Source organism: Podarcis cretensis (assembly GCF_951804945.1).
Source record: "Podarcis cretensis genome assembly, chromosome: 15".
NCBI lineage: Eukaryota > Metazoa > Chordata > Lepidosauria > Squamata > Lacertidae > Podarcis > Podarcis cretensis.
The window spans coordinates 30,400,767-30,421,727 of record NC_137185.1 but is presented as its reverse complement, the minus strand read 5'-3'; the positions used below and the strand labels follow the sequence as shown (position 1 = coordinate 30,421,727).

The window sequence follows — 20,961 nt, the reverse complement described above, 5'->3', positions numbered from 1 at the left end:
CTGACCAGAGGCATGCAAGGTTGCTTATAGCCAACAGGATTCTGCGTTGGCGTTTCCTGCATTGAGCAGCAGGTTGCACTAGATGAACTACAAGTTACCTTCCAACTTTATAATTCTGATTAAACGGAAGCCAGAAAGCAGTAAACCTGGCCTATTAGTGCGCCCATAAGCTGTACCGATAAGTAAATTCGGTAGTGTTGGGTGGTTTTCTTTTTCTCTTTTTAACAGCACAGGAGTTTATTTCATCCCTAGAAGCTGAATTGATCCTTAATTGCTCTGTAGCTTAAGTGTGAAAAGTAATTAGAGCTTTGCAGCCTGACGCATATAGGCCAAATGTCAGAAGCAATATGAACTCCATCCTTGCATTGCAGTCTGCCTGTTTCGACACCCACCCACTCACCCCTTTCAAAGGGGAAACAAAGTGGATGTGAATACAAATAGGTTTACATAGTTTACATAATTTTGGTCAGGTCTAAGCTGCAAACAGACGTGAAAGGCAAGGGAGAGATGTGTCCCAGCACATAAGAGAAAGCACTGGGAGTGCATTCATTGTTGTCTGTTGGTTCATTCACATCCATGTGGCTCTAGCACTGAGGTCACCAACGCTTTTTGAGGGTGGTCCAGTCCACTCCCCAGCAAACCTCTCGGTGGGCCGGAGCGTGTGCACCCGTGTGTGCCTATGCGTGCACTCAAGCTTTTTGCAGCACTCTTCCAGGTTGGAAGAACGCCATAAATAGTATGTGTGCACATGCTATTTCCAGCACACGTCCAGGATGGAGGAGCACCCATGTGCATGCGCACACACTATTTCTGGCACTCTTCTGACCCAGAAGTCAGTCCCCATGGCAAGAAAAAAAATGGCGCTGCAAAAGAAAAGCACAGAATCCCCACGCCGATACATGGAACAGCTGTGGGCCGGTTCCAGGAAGCTCATGGGCCGGAAACGGCCCATGGGCCTTAGGTTGCCAACCTCTGCTCTAGCAGACTAAGGCAAACTAAGGCCCAGGGGCCGGATTCGGCCCAATCGCCTTCTAAATCCAGCCCGTGGACGATCTGGGAATCAGCATGTTTTTACATGTGTTCTTTTATTTAAAATGCATCTCTGGGTTATTTGTGAGGCATAGGAATTCCTTCTTCTTCTTCTTTTCCAAAATACGGAATATTTGCTCTAGCAAAACGTGATGACTTGAATGTGTGAATGAATGAACCAGGGGAAATTCAAAGAGCAGGAGCCAAAGAGGAAACACCCACGGCACACACAGGTGGTGATGGCTCAGTGACACTTCAGGTTCCCAAACGAAACTGGCAATGAAAGGTGAGGCCCAGTGCAAAGGCAATGAGCAGGGACCTAAGAGCTTTGGATGCAAAGCAGACCCTCCCAGTTGTGTGCGATGTTGCTGAGCATGCAAATGAGAACTCAAAGTAGGTTGCTACTTCTCTCTTTCCCTGGCCAGGAGATGAATGAATGAATGAAAAGGTGGAGAAAGATTTAAGGTTTTTTGAGGTGGGGGGAGGAAACGCTTGGATTTTGGAACTTGGGGCTCTGTGTGACAAAGTGAGAAGCTGTAATGGCTTAAGGCATTTTCGTGAAGGCCCAGCATTTTTGTGGCAATTGGAGACTATGGAGTGGTGGAGGAAGGAATGCAGGATCCACTCATTTGCAGTTCTGTTTGTTTTGCTGCCTGTCAGCTACATGGAGCAGTAGGCAGGCAGCTATTTTAATGAATGTATGTGCTGGGGGTGCAGGTGGGGGAAATCTCCTCTCCTTCATTTTGCTCCCTGCCAGTCATGTAACAGGCAGCTGCTTGAGGGACTTTTTGAAAGGGGGAGTTGGAGGAAGAAATGTGGGAAATGGCTCTTTGTTGTTGTGTTTCTTTTGTTACCTGCCAACAGGTGGCACAAGTGGCTGCTTGAAGGAGGCCTCAGTTGATTATGTGAGTGAGGGGAGAATATGGCAACTGTTTACTGTTTCTACTGTATACAGCCATGGTTGTTCCCCCCAAAAAAGAGAGGGTTAAAAAAAAAACTCTGTCTTTTTTGGGTCCTTGTGTGTTTGTGAAGTTTCTCTCTAAATTGGAGTTTGGCATTTGGGACAGCATTCATTATGAAAACATGAATGATTGTGGCCAGATCATGTTTTCTTCCCCAGAAAAAGGAGCAGCTAGCACAGCCTTCAAAACTCCTTAAAGGTACTTGGAGATACTGAGAACACTTGTGAATCTATCAACAATGCTTGATTTAGTAGTACTTGCAAACTGCAGACCATCATTTAGGGAAAATATGACCCCATTCAGAATAGGATAACCCCCTACACACACACTTTCAGAGAGACAACCAAGAGAACCTATGTTTCATCTGGACTCATATGGTGAGTTATGATCCTGACAAACATTGAAACAGGATTTAGCATACCAAAACACACAGAAAGGGGGTGGGGAAGGGAATTAACATGTATTGACTGTGTAAAAATGATTGGGCAAATCAGTCCTAATTGGATGAAATTATAACTCCATCTTAAGCACAGTAGTATGATTACTATTGATGGTATACCAGGGGGAGTAATCAGAGAATTGGTTGTGGACGTACTTCCTTTGAAGAGTTAATATCAGTAGTACTATAAGTAGCATAACATCAAATTATTGTAATCAGTTCACATAACAAGCTTAACAAGGGAGTCATCAATAGTACTCGCCCCTGTTGCTGTCATGTAAATTGAAGCTGAATCCTGGTAAGACAGACGTGTTAAGTATTCTGAGTTATTGGACCTGAGAGGGCAGGTGCCTATTTTGGATGGGGTTGCACTTTCCTGGAAAGAGCAGGTCTGCAGCTGAGGGATACTCCTAAATTCAGTGCTGTCGCTGGATGCTCAGGTGGCCTCAGCTGCTAGCCCTTTTAGGACAGAGATGACTTGGCTACTGCACTCCCATGCCCTGGTAACTTCCGGATTTGATTTTTGCAATGCGTTCTATGTTTGGCTGCCCTTGAAGATGACTTGGAAACTTCATCTGGTCCAAAAAAACACAGCTGCCAGATTACTGTCTGGGGTTCCATTTAAAGCTCAAATAAGCCCTGTTTTGAAACAAAGGTGCTCGTGTTGGTTTTTAAAGCCTCGAATGATTTAGACCCCAAATATCTTAAAGACCAACTCCTTCCTTAAAAACCCTTTGGGTTGCTAAGATTGGCAGAGGGACCCTCTTGGTAGTCCCACCAGCCTTGGACATGTGGGGAATGTTGACCCGGGAGGGCATTTTCTGGGTTGTGGCAGCCCCTACATTGTGGAATTCCATCACCAAGAGGTGCATCTAGAACCGTCACTGTATAGCTTTGGTTGTATACTGCAGACACCTTGGCTTTGACACCTGACAATAGGTAGGTAGGTAGGTAGGTAGGTACCGGTAGGTAGGTATATAGATAAGGACTCTCCATTCTTCTGACTGTAATATTTAAATCTGATTTATAAATTGTAATTTTATATTGTTGCAACCTGCCTTGGTTTGTTATAGTGAAGGGTGGGTAAGAAATCCAGTCATGATGAGGTGATAATGATGATTATTTTTACAATAAGATGTATTATAGTTTTACAATAAAATGTAAAACCACTAATGCAGCGGTTTGACTTCACCCCTCAAGGCTCATTCCATTGTCACTCAAGACAGATGGATGCCAACAACAAGGAAGACTTTAAAAATCCAAATGATATGTTCCGTGGCTACAGAATGCTGACATAGGACGGATCTACACTGGTCATTTATAACACTAAAAGTGAATTAATAAAACATAACACCAGATGGTGCTGTAGAGCAGCAAGCCTTCAACAATGGAAAACTGCATTGAGAGTTATATAATGTTATATTTAATAATGTCTTTGCAGATCATTGTAGATCCATCCTTACTGCTGCTAATTGCATTCCAAAGGAAGTCCCCTTTGAAATGAACTGGAAAAAATGAAAACACCTCTCTGAAGTCTTGATATCCTCCCCAAATACTGGCAAAAGGGAGAAAAAAAATAATCTGCTCTACATTAGATCCCCAGAAAGAAGGAACACAGGAAGTGGCCTTATACTAAGCCACACCCATTGCGGCCACCCAGCTCAGTATTGTCTACACCAGGGGTCAGCAAACTTTTTCAGCAGGGGGCCGGTCCACTGTCCCTCAGACCTTGTGGAGGGCCAGACTATATTGGGGGGGGGGAATGAATGAATTCCTATGCCCCACAAATAACCCAGAGATGCATTTTAAATAAAAGCACACATTCTACTCATGTAAAAACACCAGACAGGCCCCACAAATAACCCAGAGATGCATTTTAAATAAAAGGACACATTCTACTCATGTAAAAACATGCTGATTCCCAGACCATCCGCAGGCCAGATTTAGAAGGCAATTGGGCCAAATATGGCCCCCGGGCCTTAGTTTGCCTACCCATGGTCTACACGGACTGGTAGCAGCTCTTCGGGATTTCAGACATGGACATTCCCAGCCTGGAATGTCAGCCTAGATAGCACAGTTGGTTAGAGCACGGTGCTGACAATGCCAAGGTTGCAAGTTTGAACCTTGTATGGGACAGGTGCATATTCCTGCATTGTAGGCGGTTGGATTAGATGATCGTCAGTGTCCCTTCCAACTCTACAATTCTATGATTCTACCTGGAGATGCTCAGGATTGAACTGGGTACCTTCTACATGCAAAGCAGATGCTTTGCCACTGAGCTACACATGGAACGCAGAAACTGTTCTCTGTCTCCTCTCCCTTGTCTCTGCATGCGGACAAGCAAAATGAGAAAGGAGGGAGAGGGCTTGGAGACCTGAGGGTTTGTCAGTGGGCCCCTACAGAGGTGTGGGCCTTGGCATGTGCCTAATTATGCCCTCTCCTAACCCATTCAATAACTTCACAAAACTTAAAACTGGGGAGCTCAGCAAGTCAAATCAAAAGGAGAATATCATAATGCCTTTAAGCAGAGGTGGCAAGGAAAATGACCTGCAGGCAGCCTCAGTTATCTGATATGAATTTTTGCCTGCCTGGATCCCTCAACTCCTTAGGGTCTCCTAAAAAAAAATAATGGTTATCACACTAAGTCCATGTCCCACATTACAGTTTGTAATTATAAGAATAGGTTCACATGCCATAGAACAAATTTGAACCAGAACCTTCCTGGGTCACAGAGTTCACGTTGTTAGCTTGTATCGACTGTAAGTTTTTTGCATATCCCAGAGCTACCACCCCAAGAGTATAAAAGGCTTCCCAGAAGCCTTCTGAATTCTGTATGTACTCTGGGCCTCATGAAGTGAGCCAGCTCTACTCAGCTATGCACTTTTATCTGCTCAGCTAATGAAGCCCGGGGATCATAATGGGAGTGTGGAGATGTATCCTAGGTGACTCTCCCCCTTAGGGTCCTCCTCATTGTTGAATGGGAAATGGGAAACAAAAACTAGGCAATGAAAGCCAAGAGTCTGCACATTAAAAAAAAAGCACGTGCATCAGCCCCTCCTGATTCTAACTCAGCCTTCCCCTGATGTGCCAATGCAGGGAATTGCTAGAAAACATGAGTGGTGGAAAGGGATGCAGGAGGCGCTGTGGGTTAAACCACAGAGCCTAGGACTTGCTGATCAGAAGGTCAGCGGTTTGAATCCCCGCGACGGGGTGAGCTCCCGTTGCTCAGTCCCAGCTCCTGCCAACCTAGCAGTTTGAAAGTGCAAGTAGATAAATAGGTACTGCTCCGGCAGGAAGGTAAACGGCATTTCCATGCGCTGCTCTGGTTCGCCAGAAGTGGCTTAGTCATGCTGGCCACATGACCCAGAAGCTGTACATCGGCTCCCTCAGCCAATAAAGCAAGATGCAACCCCAGAGTCCGTCATGACTGGACCTAACAGTCAGGGGTCCCTTTACCTTTATGAGTGATGGAAGGAGTTCATAGCTCAGTGGTTAGCACATATCTTGCATGCAGGCAGCCCCAGCTTCCATCGCCAGAACCTCAGATTCAAAGGCTCAGGAGAGAAGTGATGGGAAAGACCCCTAGCTACACCCCAGAACAGACCAAAGAGACATCTAGTCCATTACTCTTTTCTCACAGTGACCAGCCAGATGCCTATAGGAAGCACACAAGCAGGACTCGAGCACAGCAGCACTCTCCATACCTGACATTTCCAGCAAGGCATACTGCCTCCGACAGTGGAGGTACAGCATAGCCATCTTGCCTATGAGCCATGCATTTGCCCTGTGCTACTTTGCCCCCCACTTCCTAGCAGGGTAGATCACAAGCAAAAATGACCACACTCACTGCACTTGGGCGAGTCTGTGCGCAAGGAAGCATTGCACCATGGACTTGAGTGGTTCCCACCTCATACCTTGGAACTGATTTGTGGAAATCTTTCCAAAATGGCTGCTCAATGGAAGCCATAAGACTTGTGCCAGTTAAAGCCGGATTCTGGCAGTGCCAAATACCTCTAGTTGCCACATACTACTGAACAAAATCTGATTCATTTATGAATAATGTACAGTATTCTGCACTCCATTTAGACTTTAAAAAAAAAAGATGAGTACAGAAGAAAGGCTTCAACAGTATATATGGATGCATAGCATTTATGTCCTGCCTTTCACCAAAAGGCTGCTGGGTAGCTTACAATATCTTGCCAAATATACAATAAGTAATACAGTGGTACCTTGGGTTACATACGCTTCAGGTTACAGACGCTTCAGGTTACAGACTCCACTAACCCAGAAACCTCGGGTTAAGAACTTTGCTTCAGGATGAGAACAGAATTTGTGCTCCGGCGGCACGGCGGCAACAGGAGGCCCCATTAGCTAAACTGGTGCTTCAGGTTAAGAACAGTTTCAGGTTAAGAACGGACCTCTGGAACGAATTAAGTTCTTAACCCGAGGTACCACTGTATCAAAATGCACAATACACATATTAAAATTACAAATTGGTGTGTTTCAAAATGCCTCTCATAGCTGAAAAGTAACAAGTGCGATACTACTAGCACTGAAAGGCACAGCAAAACAAAAACAGGTTTTATCTACCACTAAAATCCTATCTAGTTCTCTCCATCCTCGATGTGGTATCTGGTTCAAGCAAGCATCTGCGAGAAGTGATGGTGATTTCTCGCTCCCCAGTTGGGCCTGTTTTGATAGCTAGCCTGCTGGAGGTTGGGGTGGCTGCTAAAGGAGAAGGACCCCATCAATCTGTGAAAATGCATTTAATGTGGCACATGTAACAACAAAGAGGCTATTTTAGCACATCATTTCCATAGCAACAGATGATGCTACTAACATACTTATTAGAGTTGGGAAAAGCTATTCCAACTTCAGTGCAAGGAGAGGAGATGGTTAGCTACAAATGAAGACAACTTAAAAGTTAGGTGGGCTGCCCAGGCTTTAGCTCGTGGTTTTTGGTTTTTGTTTAAAACGGATGAAGAGTTGAAAGGCCTTAGGAGACCCTCTTTCTCCCTTTCTCTCCCAGTCCTTCTTCCCAGGGAACTCTGGGACTTGTAGCTCTGTGGGAGAAATAGGAGTATCCTAACACATATCAACGGGACGCGGGTGGCGCTGTGGGTTAAACCACAGAGCCTAGGGCTTGACAATCAGAAGGTCAGCAGTTCGAATCCCCACTACGGGGTGAGCTCCTGTTGCTCGGTCCCTGCTCCTGCCAACCTAGCAGTTCAAAAGCACGTCAAAGTGCAAGTAGATAAATAGGTACCACTCTGGTGGGAAGGTAAACGGCGTTTCCGTGCACTGCTCTGGTTCGCCAGAAGTGGCTTAGTCATGCTGGCCACATGACCCGGAAGCTGTACGCCGTCTCCCTCGGCCAATAAAGCGAGATGAGCGCCACAACCCCAGAGTCGGTCACGACTGGACCTAATTGTTCAGGGGTCCCTTTACCTTTCCCTTTAACACATATCAACACCCTTAACAAACTACAGTTTGTTCCCAGAATTCTTTGGGGAAGTCATGGCTGTTAAAAGTGGCATGACGCTGCTTTCAGTGCGTGGTGTGGATGTGGTCTGAGGCAGGCTGTCTCCCAAAGCATCATACTGGGATCTGAACCAAATCTTGAGCTTGCTGCACATTCCTTATAATTATGGTTAGTCCCATCTCATAATGAAGTTTATATTCAATATATATTCACCTGGGGATAAGTTGCAAGAGAGCAAATTTTGGATGGCTATTAGGCGAGATGCCTCGATGGGTGGCACACAGTTTGACAATGAAACCAGCCACCGGTGCTTTTTTCCTAAGAAAAAAAAGTGCAGGTACTCACCAGCAAGCAGGGGGAGGGGTCAGCACATGGAGGAGGGGCATGGCCTGATACCAAGACTGGACGGTGATGGCGGGTTAGCTGCTTGATGCTTCCTTGCCTTCCCACCCACCTGCCACCCAGGTGAAGAGGCCTCTTCCGCCCAGCTTTTAGAAGGAGGCAGCAGGTCTCCAGGACTCTGTCAGAGCATCGTGCCTCCTTCCCTAAGCTGGGCAAATGTTTCCTGGATTTGGGGAAGAAAGAGCAATGTTCTGATGGAGTCTGAGAGCCTTCCTGCCATCTACCCACCCACCCACCCATCCCCAAAGGTGGAGGTACAGTGTATCATTGTGCACCACCAGAAAATGAGCACTGGCAACTACCATAGGTGAGTGGTGGTGACTTTTCTCTTGCTGGAGGTGTTCATAGAGAGGTGGGGCAGACATCTGTTGGGGATGCACTATCTCTGGTTGGGCTTGATTAGTGTGTAATTGAAATGCTACTCAATATTGATCCAGAGCAGATTCCAGTTTATAGTTAGCAGAGTAAACACTTGCAGGATTCCCAGAAATAGACCAGAGGCAGAGCTTTACTGCTACTGAAGGCAAATGAGCATAATGGTTACAGATCCAATACATTCAGGATTGGCCCTGTCCATAAGAAATCCAGTTGCAGCAGACTTAAACTTCCAATAACTTATAGTAAGACTAAACCTTAACCCTATAGCATACTATGTACAGAACACCACACCAGAAGGAAAAGAGACAGAAAGAGAAAGGTGAAACCCAGGCTCCTTCTGGCCTATTATTATAGCCACCATGACCTTGACAGAAAGAGATAAGAGAACCAGTTTAAACCAGCTGCACTCAGCTTCTCTGAAGAAATAACCCAAACATCATGAACCTTCTGCTTGCTTCTTTCACACAGAGAAGCTTCCAGAAGCCTCTTGGATTAAGTAGAATAGGAAAGATCTCTGCACATCAGATCAATACTTTCTGTACCAAGAAATGAAAACTGACATAGTGTCCTTCAATCTTGGGTATCCAGATGTTATTGGACTACAACTCTCATCAACCCTGACAATTGGCTAAGCCTGGTGTGGATTATGGGAGTTATAATTCAACAACATCGGGGGGGGGGAGCTGAACTTTACTTGACTAAATGCCCTGTAAAGCCCTCTCTCCAACTCCATGATCTTTCTACCAAAGTTCAGAAAAATTCTGCTTTTTTCCACATCCTTTTGGCTGTTAACATTGAACAAGAGAGTTTGTATCCTGAGTAGGGCTGCAGGGGATTTAATTCACATCTCATTTGAAGCCAGATCTATCAGATTCACATTTTCAGAAACAATATGAGAACTAAAACTCAGCTATTCTTTGACATTCACACTCATCCAACTTTTGCTATACAGTTCATCTACCAAACCATGTGCACGGAAGTGCATATATTAGGGGAAAGTGTGCATAAAACTGAATATATTGGTGAAATTAACAGATAAAAAATGTATATATTAGTCAAAGCAGCATATGAAAATGTGTTTGCACTAAAATACTGAGGACAAAATACAAAATCACAAAATGTTGCAGAACATGGAGAACTGAATCTAAGATCGGGAAACTGAGAAACTAAGAGAACTAAAATTGACAGATCCTTCCATTCCTGCTCCGGAAAACAAAGTACAGATCAGCTGTTTGAAAAAGTTTTCCCCACCCTGTGCATCCCCAGTCATTGGGCACCAGCAACTGAATCTCAGAATTTGCATCTGAGTCCCAGTTGCTGCATGCTTGCTCTTCCTCAGTATCACATCAAGGCGGGGGGAGGGGGGTCAGAAGTGCTAGTTGAATGATTTTGCTAACAAACTTGGGAGGGGAGATGCTTGTGTGAACAGATGGCTGCTGCTTATTGTGTCAGGAGTCAACTTGCATCATTTCTGCGGAGGCTGTAAAAAGGATGTGAAAAACACACCCAATGAATAATTCAATGTGATTGTTTGTCAGAAAGGTAGTTCAGAACATTGTTCCCATTGTGAGTCTTGGGGAATGATAAGAATCCAGTACCTAGGAAGGAATGATCTCCTCTATCATACATGCACACGAATGAGCACACACACAAACCAGAAAAGAAAATCCCAAGGTCTCTCTTCATGTACTTTACTTTGGAACAAATGTTCCAAACATTTAAAAGACTGTGGAGGAAGAAAAGACCCAGCTACACTAAGTGGGGAGTTTATTAGCATTTTAAAAGGTAGGCAAGAATTTTGTTCCCTAGTACATGCACACGCCAGATGCTAACACATTTATTCTCTAACAACCAAACCACTTTTCGAAACAATTGGTTTTAAAATGAGAAGGAATTGCTGCGACATGATCTGACAGATGCAAACTTTGGGATGCTGTCAGGTTTTCCTCCTTCGCTTTTCTTTGGCTGTCCTCTGCAGCCAGGATTTAAGGAAGGGAAAGGAGGCTGCAGCCAGAGAACCTGCCATCCCACTTAGATTCATGTGACTTAAGGAGCACAAAGCAGTTTACATACAGTAGTGCCGGGGGGCGGGGGCGGGGAGGAACCCAATTTAGGGGCAGTTCCCCAAATCTGAAGCAACAACAAAAGGGGAGACTGGAGAAGGGAGATCAGTGAGCAATCTCAACAAGGCACATGCCAGTTTAGCTTGGAATTGCCTGAGTTCAGGAGACTCAGGATCTGAGGCTCCAGAGAATTAACCCCACCTATGCATACCCTTCAACATTTCTCTGGTGAAAATAGGGTTGTCCTATTAAATGGTCTTCATCATCATCATAATTTATTACTTATACCTCGCCTATCTGGCTGGGCCTATCAGCCACTCTGGGCAGCTTCCAACAGAATATTAAAAACACAATAAAACATCAACCATTAAAAACTTCCCTAAACAGGGCTGCCTTCAGATGTCTTCTAAAAGTCGGATAGTTGTTAATTTCATCTGATGGGAGGGTGTGGCATTTGCCCTCCCAGGTGTGTGACATCGTACTGGGTTCATAAGGAAAGGGTTAACTAATTGTAAAATGAACCCAAGGGGAGGAGTTAGGGTTAGAGTTGTTAAGAAGTCAGTCTAGAGTTAGAGAAGAGAGAGGGAGGATAAGTCTGTGGGTTGAGTTACCGTAGTCTGATGTGATAGAGTGAGAGAATCTGTTAAGAGGAGTCAGTCAGACAGTTGAGATAATCAGACAGACGGTATTAGGAAGGAATAGGCCAGTAAAGAAACTAAGGTTAAGAAACTGACAAGAAAATTATCTGAAACCATAAACTTGTTAATGCTTATAAAATAAACTTGTTTAATTGGTTTAATTTTAACAACTGTCTGGACTCAGTGTGTACCCAAGAGAAACAGGTTGGTGGCAGCGGGGAAGCGAGCACAGTGGTGGCACAGGGATCAATAGACCGTCAAATGTCCAGGAGGTCAGCACCAACACTTTGAATTGTGCTCAGAAATGTACTGGGAGCCAATGTAGGTCTTTCAGGATCAATGTTATATGATCTCAGCAGCCACTCCCAGTTACCACTCTATCTGCCGCATTCTGTATTAATAATAATAGTAGTAGTAGTAATAATAATAATCTCATCTTTTGTTTTATCCTCCAAGTTTGCCAAAGTGTTTCCTTTCCAACAGAGTGATCCTGGATGTCTTAAAGGTAAAGGTAAAGGGACCCCTGACCATTAGGTCCAGTCGTGACCGACTCTGGGGTTGCGGCACTCATCTCGCTTTATTAGCCGAGGGAGCCGGCGTACAGCTTCCGGGTCATGTGGCCAGCAAGACTAAGCTGCTTCTGGCAAACCAACTGGAGTGGTACCTATTTATCTACTTGCACTTGGACGTGCTTTCAAATGGCTAGGTTGGCAGGGGCAGGGACCGAGCAACGGGAGCTCACCCCATCGCAGGGATTCAAACCGCCAACCTTCTGATCGGCAAGTCCTAGGCTCTGTGGTTTAAGCCACAGCACCACCCGCATCCCTCCCTGGAGGTATTAGGCAGGAACAAATTCCAAGGAGAGGGGTAGGGAGCAAAGGGCATAGGGAGGATGCATAGGGAGAATAACACAGTCAGTCTCCCAATATACTTCAAGTACCAAAACAAACTGACATCATTAAATAGCCATGCTGAGAAAGATACAATAAGAATTGACACACACACACCCGGGTGCAAACCTTTTGAGCTCTCTTGCACACTGGAGCCAGGCACCAATGAGGGAGTATGCCATGAGGGCTCCTGGTTGCGCCTCCTCCAAAAAATGCACCCGGGATCACAGCCACCCTCCCCCATGCTACGCCACTGCCATAGTGCGAACACAGATTAAAACCCGAAAAGTGGAAACACAGAGAGTACACAATAAACAGAATTGTGAACACAGCCTGTCACTAAAAATGATTCTGGTGATCTTTAGGCAGTTGATAACTATCAGCTCCTGGGCCAAACCTCCCGTTTCCTTTCCAGCAAGTTTCAAGTGAACATGCAGATTTCATTATGGCTTTGTGAAATCCAAGCCTCCGCTTTTGAACAAAAGACGCAGAGCTCAATGGAAACTGATGGATTTTCTTGAGTTACAACTAGTTTGCTGTTGTTGTTTTCAGCTCAAAGAAGGAAATCAAAGCCAAAGTAGAAAAGGAGGCAAACTCAGCTGGACCTGAACCAAAGTGAATATTTGCACATCCCCCTGAGAAGGAAAATTGCTGAGCTCTGTCTGGCTCTAATGGCTTGTAATTTGCTAACAACGCCTTGAGGCTTGCAAAAGGCACGACATACATCATGTCATAATAATAGCACCTGTCGATGTGAAATATACAACTGCCGCTCCTTTCGGAATCCTTGACACAGAACCTAGTTAGGCAGCAGGAGTATATACCATAGCAGCAGTCACCTCCTCCACCTCTCCTTCCTATTTCTTCTAAATAGCTGCTAACAAAAGCTGGCGCCTGGTCAGGTTGCCCAGGCTTCCCATTGAGCTGGGGGCCCATTTGCCAGTCATGCAAATTGAAGTTGGAAGACATAATGCTCTCCCAGACTAGACATTGATGTAAATTAAGTTCAGCAAGAATTAGCTCTGTCCCTATTCATGGAAGCATTATGTTGAATTAAGATATATACGGAATTAGGCTCGTAAGAGGCTTGGAGATGTCAGCTGCCTTAAGTTGCTATTATTTGTGTGTCATTTTGCATGGCAAAAAACACTCCACAGTAGCAGGTCTGTTCTGTTTAATCACACGGAAAGGCACGGGTTCAGTAGAACTCTTATCCCCCCCCCCCCCCCGTCTTCTCCACATACCAGATTTGATTAATCTAACAGAATAGCTGAAAGTCAGAAAATATTCTCAAAACTTGGAAAGCTCTGCCTTCCATCTGTTTTCTCTCCTTTCTCTGTCACAGCCTCTGAGAACTTCCAGGTCCTGCATTGAGAAGACACAGTGAAAAACCAGGGCTGAACCAGGATCCCATGATAAAGGAGCCATTCCTAACCAGATGCCCTACATTGGCCATACTAACTAGGGATGATGGGAGCTGTGGTCCTAAATACCTGGAGGGCACCAGGTTGAGGATGTTGGGGCAAGGAAAAAAAATGCGTATAAAAAGGAAAATGAAAGGAGAATGAAATGAATGAGCCCTATGGATTTCATTTGTTTCGTTCATGAAAATAAATAAATGCATTCTAAATGAAAATCCTTTCTTTCTTTTTTCTCCAGTCTGTTATACATTTGTTTAATGGGATAAAAATATGAAAGTCACTGCAACAGGTCACAATGTTATGTGATGTGGGGCAGGGGGAGGGCAGTGAAAAGGATCCTTTAACTATCTGAAATCCAATCCCCTATAGTGATAAGAGAATTCACGGCAATGTCATGCTATTTGGATGAGAAAGACCAAGTTACTGGTAGCAGAACATTAACTAGGGCTCCCATGAAAATCAATGGGGGGGAAACAAAAAATGAAATGGATGCAATTGAAACAACTGGAAAACTAAATGAATTAAACGCCTAAAGTGAAAACTAATTGGGAAATGAAATTATTTTTCCCTTGTGCACTTCTGTGCTGAGCTAAGACTGCAGGAAGCTCCAATAGAGATGTGCCTTTGGTGCTCCATTACATTATAAGCATTTAACCCACTCCTCAGGAATAAAGATGCTCCCAAAGTAGCTCTCAAATGTCAGTGATAAGGCAGGTTTGCAAGCTAAAAGACATAACACAAAAGGCAACGGGAATGGGAGGAAGGAGGAAAAAAGTAAACTCAGGTGCCACTTCTTGGTTACAACAGGAGGTTAAAGCCACAGTGTAATTTCAGTGTGGTGTGTAGTCCTATGTGTTAAGTGTGGGCAATACTAAGTGGCGGCAGCAAGAATGGATAAAAGTTCATCAATGCACACCCTTTCCTAAATACAGTGGTACCTCGGTTTACAAACTTAATCCGTTCTAGAAGTCCGTTCTTAAACCAAAACCGTTCTTAAACCGAGGCGCGCTTTCCCTAATGAGGCATCCCGCCACCGGTGCCCTTCCACCATTTGGATTCCATTCTTAGACCAATGTAAAGTTCTCAAACCAAGACACTATTTCCAGTTTTGTAGAGTGTATAAACCAAATCGTTCTTAGACCGGACTGTTCTTAAACCGAGGTACCACTGTAGATAGCTGAGTGAACTCCAGATTTTCTCGTCTAATGAGATTACTGTTTGTATCACTTCTGTGATCCCTAACTCAGTTTCTGTTCTGGCCTCCGAAGCACTGGAAAAGAAGCAAGGAGTATAAATCATAACAGAGTTTACTGAGTACGGACTACACTCAGTTCTTGCTCATATGATAATTTCCTGCATGTCAAATCAGTTGCTGTGCTGCTCAAAGAGAAGCATGAGAACACAAAAACTTAAAATTCCTCTCATCCAAGTTCTGTTAATCCAGAGGTATGTCATAGATTCTCCCCAAACATTTCAGATCCACACTGAGCTTCTTACATCTGCACTGCATCATGAGATTTGCTGTGTTCACAATAGACTAGAAGTTAAAATGGATCTCGCAGCAAATGGTAAAACAATGAGCTTTGAGGAGATTGACATGAAAGGTGGGGTTAGTTTATAGGATTAGACTAGTTATTATATAGCTACTTTAGCTAAATTGTGTGTGTGTGTAAGAAAATGGATCAAGGGACGCGGGTGGCGCTGTGGGTTAAACCACAGAGCCTAGGACTTGCCGATCAGAAGGTCGGTGGTTCAAATCCCCGTGACAGGGTGAGCTCCTGTTGCTCGGTCCCTGCTCCTGCCAACCTAGCAGTTCGAAAGCACATCAAAGTGCAAGTAGATAAATAGGTACCACTCCAGCGGGAAGGTAAACGGCGTTTCCGTGCGCTGCTCTGATTTGCCAGGAGCAGCTTAGTCATGCTGGCCACATGACCTGGAAGCTGTACGCCAGCTCCCTTGACCAATAAAGCGAGATGAGCGCCGCAACCCCACCACATTTTTCCTCCCACCACATTTCACCAGTCCAGGAGGTAGCTATGGCCCAAGGAGGTAACTATGGAACAGAGGAGGGCTGCCTGTCTTCAAGCCAGAGGGTTAACCCTTGAAGTCTGGACCACAGCCTAAACAGTTGGCCCTGGAGAAGTCTGGACCACAGTCTGCTCCCATCCTTTGTCAGAGCAAACTGCTCACTTGGAACTATCCATGGTCCTGAAACTTCTGGCCAGCCTCACCTCTTCCTCCGTAAGATCCAACGTGGAACTTGAACTTGACAATACTATTACAGTAAATGGCAGTATATAAAGTACCCAGAATAAATTAATAAAATGTGTAAATCCAAGACTGAAGATATAATGAGGATGTATCATGTACTTGAAAGTCAGACTTGACACAAGTGACCCCAGATGTACTTGTTTTGTATTGTTAATCACATTTTTATCCCTTATTTATCCAAGGAGTTCAGGGTAGCATCCATGTTCTATGTTTAACACTCTACTTACATGACCACACTGATTCTCAATTTGACAGGCGCACCATTTGGAAACATTTCTCTGAAAGTAAGACTTTTCAGACACGGAAATATTCTGGGAACAACTGCACTATCATTGCTTATACAGAATTATTTTATTGCAGTTGACCAAAGCACCTAATGCTTCATGGAAACATTTACAGCTGATAATAACAGTTGTAGCAAAGAGGCCAGGGATGAGGACAACAAGACTTCGTCCTTCAGGGCATGAACTCATTATTGAAAGGGTAAGGGATCACTTTTAATCTCTGTAGAGCACTACACAATTGCTTAGGTACATTATAATGATTTGCTATATTGTCTTCTTTGATACTGGCTGGTACAGAAAACAAAACAAACCAGAACTGAGGGCTTATTCTCATTTTGCATGGACCAACATAAATGTGGAGAATCTAAGTTCCATCTGCTATGAGCATATCAACAGTTGCTGCTAAATTCTATCGAAAATACAACTTGGCAGCACAGTTTTAGCTTACATTAGCTTTTCAATTGTGTTCCAAAATTAGAGGAGGCTCACCAAAATCCAGATGGACTGCACAGTATCTATTGAGTGCTTCTTATTGAGTGTTTTGCTATTTGTGCTAGCTTAAGATTACAAAACCCATAATGTGCTGTGCTGTTTAGGAGCGGAAACACATCCACAAGAACTACTATTTATACTGCTTGGAGATCACAAAGGTGTGATTAAATGTGATTCTAAGCATGCAGAAAACATCCAAGGCTTAAAGCAGAAACAAACAGGCAGAACAAGACATTAGGAAGTTACCAAATGATTCTAAGATCTAAATTTAATCACCTGTTTTGTATTCAGCAGGTTGTATTCTTTCTGATACCATCTGCACTATACATTTAAAGCAGTATCACACCACTTTAAATAGTCATGGCTTTCTCCAAAGAATTCTGGGACGTGTAGTTTGTTAAGGGTGTTGAGAGTTGTTAGGAGACCTCTATTCCCCTCGCAGAGCTTGAATGTCCAGAATGGTTAAACAATTCAGGGAGGTCTTCCCAGGGAATACTTGGTCTAACAACTCTCAGCACTCTTAACAAACTACTTCCCAGATGGGGCCCCCTCCAGCCAGTTCTAAAGATGTTGCACAAGGATAATTTTAGGACAAAGGCACAATACTAAAGAGGAACACGTTTCTGAAGCTGATATTATTTATTGTTATTGCTGTTTATGGAATAAGGTAAAAGTGTTAATTATAACATTGTCCCACATTTTAAAAAACCACTGAAAGTTTTGCATAAGTTTCCTTCAGGGGTTTTGAATTTGGAATGATTGAGCAAACTTTGGTTGTAAATATTTGTGGGGAAAAGGGGGAAGTATTTATTACCCTGGCTCATGCATTGATTGATCTGACTGATCTTGAGCTTTGCCTCAAAGGCTCGAAACAGGAAACGAATCAGCAAAACAAAATAAGATTTGTTCCAAATCAAATAAATATACTTGCTCTTTCATTACTTCATTCCCATCCTCTAAAACCTAGACCAAATAAGTAGATAAGTGAGAGTGGTCACTTTGAGTCAACCTGTTTGTTGCTCTTTCATACTGATTTGTTTGCACATCAGCTGCTTATTGAACATTCATTTGGATCTGTTTGTGGGATTGCATTACAAAATCTTAAGCAACTGTCATCCCACCCTTTCCAATGCATTTCTCCATTATTTTCCTTTCAAAAAAAGAGTCTGATTTTGAGGGGAAGCAGGCTTGTTACACAAGAACACCAAATCAACTTGAATTGTGCAACTTGAATTTGTCAGTGTGTGATTGGACCCCATCTCCAAAAGAGTGACATTTGGAAAGCACCCAAAGTCACTGCCCCAAAACACTGATGGAGTATGTGTCAGGCTTCAGTCCTGTCCAGGCCTGAAACCTCAAGTTACCTCAGAGGAGGAGCAGGGGGAGCAGGACAACGCATACCCTAGATTGCTTTGCAGATGCAGGGAACCCTTCATACCTTTTAGCTACATGACTTAAAGTGTTCACACCGCTTTCCTGGGTTCCCAGCCAGCACTAGACACACATTCCTTACCTCTAGGATCAGAGGGGAATGACACACCAAGCAAGAGCTCTTGGGCCACTGGAGAAGTGCCCAATTGGCTACAGATGTGTCTACTTAGGAGGAAAGGAAAGCTCATGTAAGCAACAGCCTGTATGACAACCATAAAGAGGTGGTGCCTCCAGCTCAGTCTAAACCAAGTCATTGCTGAAGCAACAGCAACCTTGAAGCTCTGGTCCACAGCATTTTCTGAACCGGATACAGTGGTGTAGCGTGGGTTGCCAGTACCCAGGGGTTGGGAAGTGGACGGAGCACGCATGCACATTCAACTGCCTAATGGTGTCTGTGTGGCCACAAGATAGTAGCCACAGAGATAAGAAGAATCGTTCTGTTGTCTGAAGAGGTCATTTCCTGGTTTACACGGAGAAGCCATTTTCGATGGAGCCCAGCGATGGAAGCACACACAACTTTATTGAGGCAGCACTGCATGTTGAAATTTTGTGCAATGTGCTTTGTTACATACATAGGTGAGACAGTGGTGCTGTTGTTGTTGTTGTGTTTATTGATGTGTGGCATGATTTTGATGCTTACTTTTGTAAAACTGAATAAAAACATTCAGAAAGAATAAAAGAAAAGAAATTTTGTTCCCCCTAACAATTTTGAACCCGAGGCAACCACCCCTGTGCTACACCACTGACTGGATAGCAAACAACATACCATTCAAAAACACAGAGAGATCTCCATCTATTTGCTCCCATGGATGAAATATCAGCCAGTCACCCTAAGACAGAGGTGAGGAACCTCAGACCCCAGAGGTGGGGAACCTCCAGGTCTCTCTAACTGCCCCTCAGAACTCTTTTCAGAACTGCCAAACCCCTCCCTAGCCCTGTTTCAGTTTTTGCCTGGACGAAATGTGCCTTTGAACTCTGATAACACCTCTTGCTTGTCTGCATGGAGGATAGGGGTGGGTGGGTGTAGAAACTAGCCAACTATACAAAGGTAAAAATCACATCCATTGCTCCACTCCTTTTTCCTCTAGGTACCCACCAATAGCACATGGCCCCCAGAAGGTTGCCTAGAAAGCAGTGTGGTCTCCAGGATGAAAAGGGTTCCCTGCCCCCTGGCCCTGCCCTAGACTATTAAATAGCAATCGAACCAGCAAGGGGGTGGTTGGCTAACAAAGGAATGGTTGACCAACAGCTGAAACACAGTCTTTAATAGGTCATTACTGATGGTTCCCAGAGATTGCAACAGGAATCAGTATAGATGCACTGGGCATTGAGATTTCTCTCCCTCTCTATTTTCCTCTCAATACAAGAGCAAAATTTTGTATCAGCAAAAAAACAGCTCTGGGGTATACAGTTATAATGAGACTATTATTGCAGTGTCCCGTATCACTCTTAAAGCTTGCCCTGTGGATCTGATTTCATGACCTCTCTGACCACCATGACCAGTGGTTAGCTCATTTAAGAGAAATTAAAAGTGCAAAGTTAATTGAGTAATATTTTGAAGGCACAAATTCTCTGTTCCCCGCATTTTTTTATCCATGTGATTAGATTGGCTACTGCTGTTCTTCACATTTTACTTGTGAGCATCTGAGATGTGCAGTAGAAACCTATCCCCAAAGGTGAGGGAAAGAATGCAATTCAATTAGGTCAAATCTTTGCAGTTTCATAAATGGAAGTAGGGCAGTCAATTCCAAGAGGGATCCAGGAATTTACTTCTATGAAGCCAGATAAGATTTAGAGTTGATTGCAAGCAGTCAAAACTCTTACTACCAGGACAAATCAGGTGCTTAAAATGAACAGGGCTTGTCCAATGATGATTCAGCCTAACATCTGCAGTGTTTTTTGAGACAGCCTTGGTTGGAATGCGATATAAGAACTCAGGAATGTTACTGAGATTTGTAATTACCTGATTTGGCACGCAAATTTCTTCCTTTCATAATGGTTGGGTGTATTTCAACCCTGGGGCATAGGAAGGGGGTGCGGAGTGCCCCCACTGAAGGGGGTGACAATATGCTGGGCAGCACTCATTGCGGGGCCTGCAGCACGCCCAAGCCACATGTCTCTCCTGCCTGCACTGCCCAAACGGTCTGCCCACTGCCTCCCCACCCCCCAGCTGTAGGGCGGCTGAGTGGAAGGAGGCAGGCAGACTCCAGAGGCCCCACAGTGTGCCCCACCCCTATGGGCGACTCACCCCGCCCTCACCCCACCCCTATGGGCAGCTCACCCCGCCACTGGGCGTGCCACCCCAGGCACCCAAGCGGCTTCCTCTGCCACTGTTTGAACCCAAGCATCATTTTCCCAAGTCCTACTCTGACTATGAATGCAAAGTGAGATTCTTTGATGTGCGTGGTTGATGTTCAAGGCCTGTCAGGCTGTTTTGTAGGTGCATGCACAAAAGTAATTTAACATTAGCCCCATATACCACATAATTAATTTGTGGGATTCATTGCTGTAAGGTGTGTTGATAGCCTCTAGCTTGCGTAGCAACATGGATCACACACACTTATGGAGAATAAATCTATCAATGACTAGGAGCTCCTGCTTGGGATAGTTACAGTAGTACCTCGAGTTAAGTACTTAATTTGTTCCAGAGGTCCGTTCTTAACCTGAAACTGTTCTTAACCTGAAGCACCACTTTAGCTAATGGGGCCTCCTGCTGCCACCACACCACTGGAGCACGAGTTCTGTTCTCATCCTGAAGCAAAGTTCTTAACCCAAGGTA

The 20,961-nt window shown here is 44.4% G+C and overlaps 1 long non-coding RNA gene across 1 annotated transcript in view; it reads left to right on the top strand.

Moving 5' to 3' along the window:
* LOC307204030 overlaps nucleotides 1–20,961 on the top strand; it is a 35,961-nt gene that overhangs the window by 9,825 nt on the left and 5,175 nt on the right. Inside the window, exon 2 of the long non-coding RNA XR_013833471.1 lies at nucleotides 16,336–16,458. This is a non-coding gene — a long non-coding RNA (uncharacterized lncRNA). The remainder of the gene's footprint in view (nucleotides 1–16,335; nucleotides 16,459–20,961) is intronic.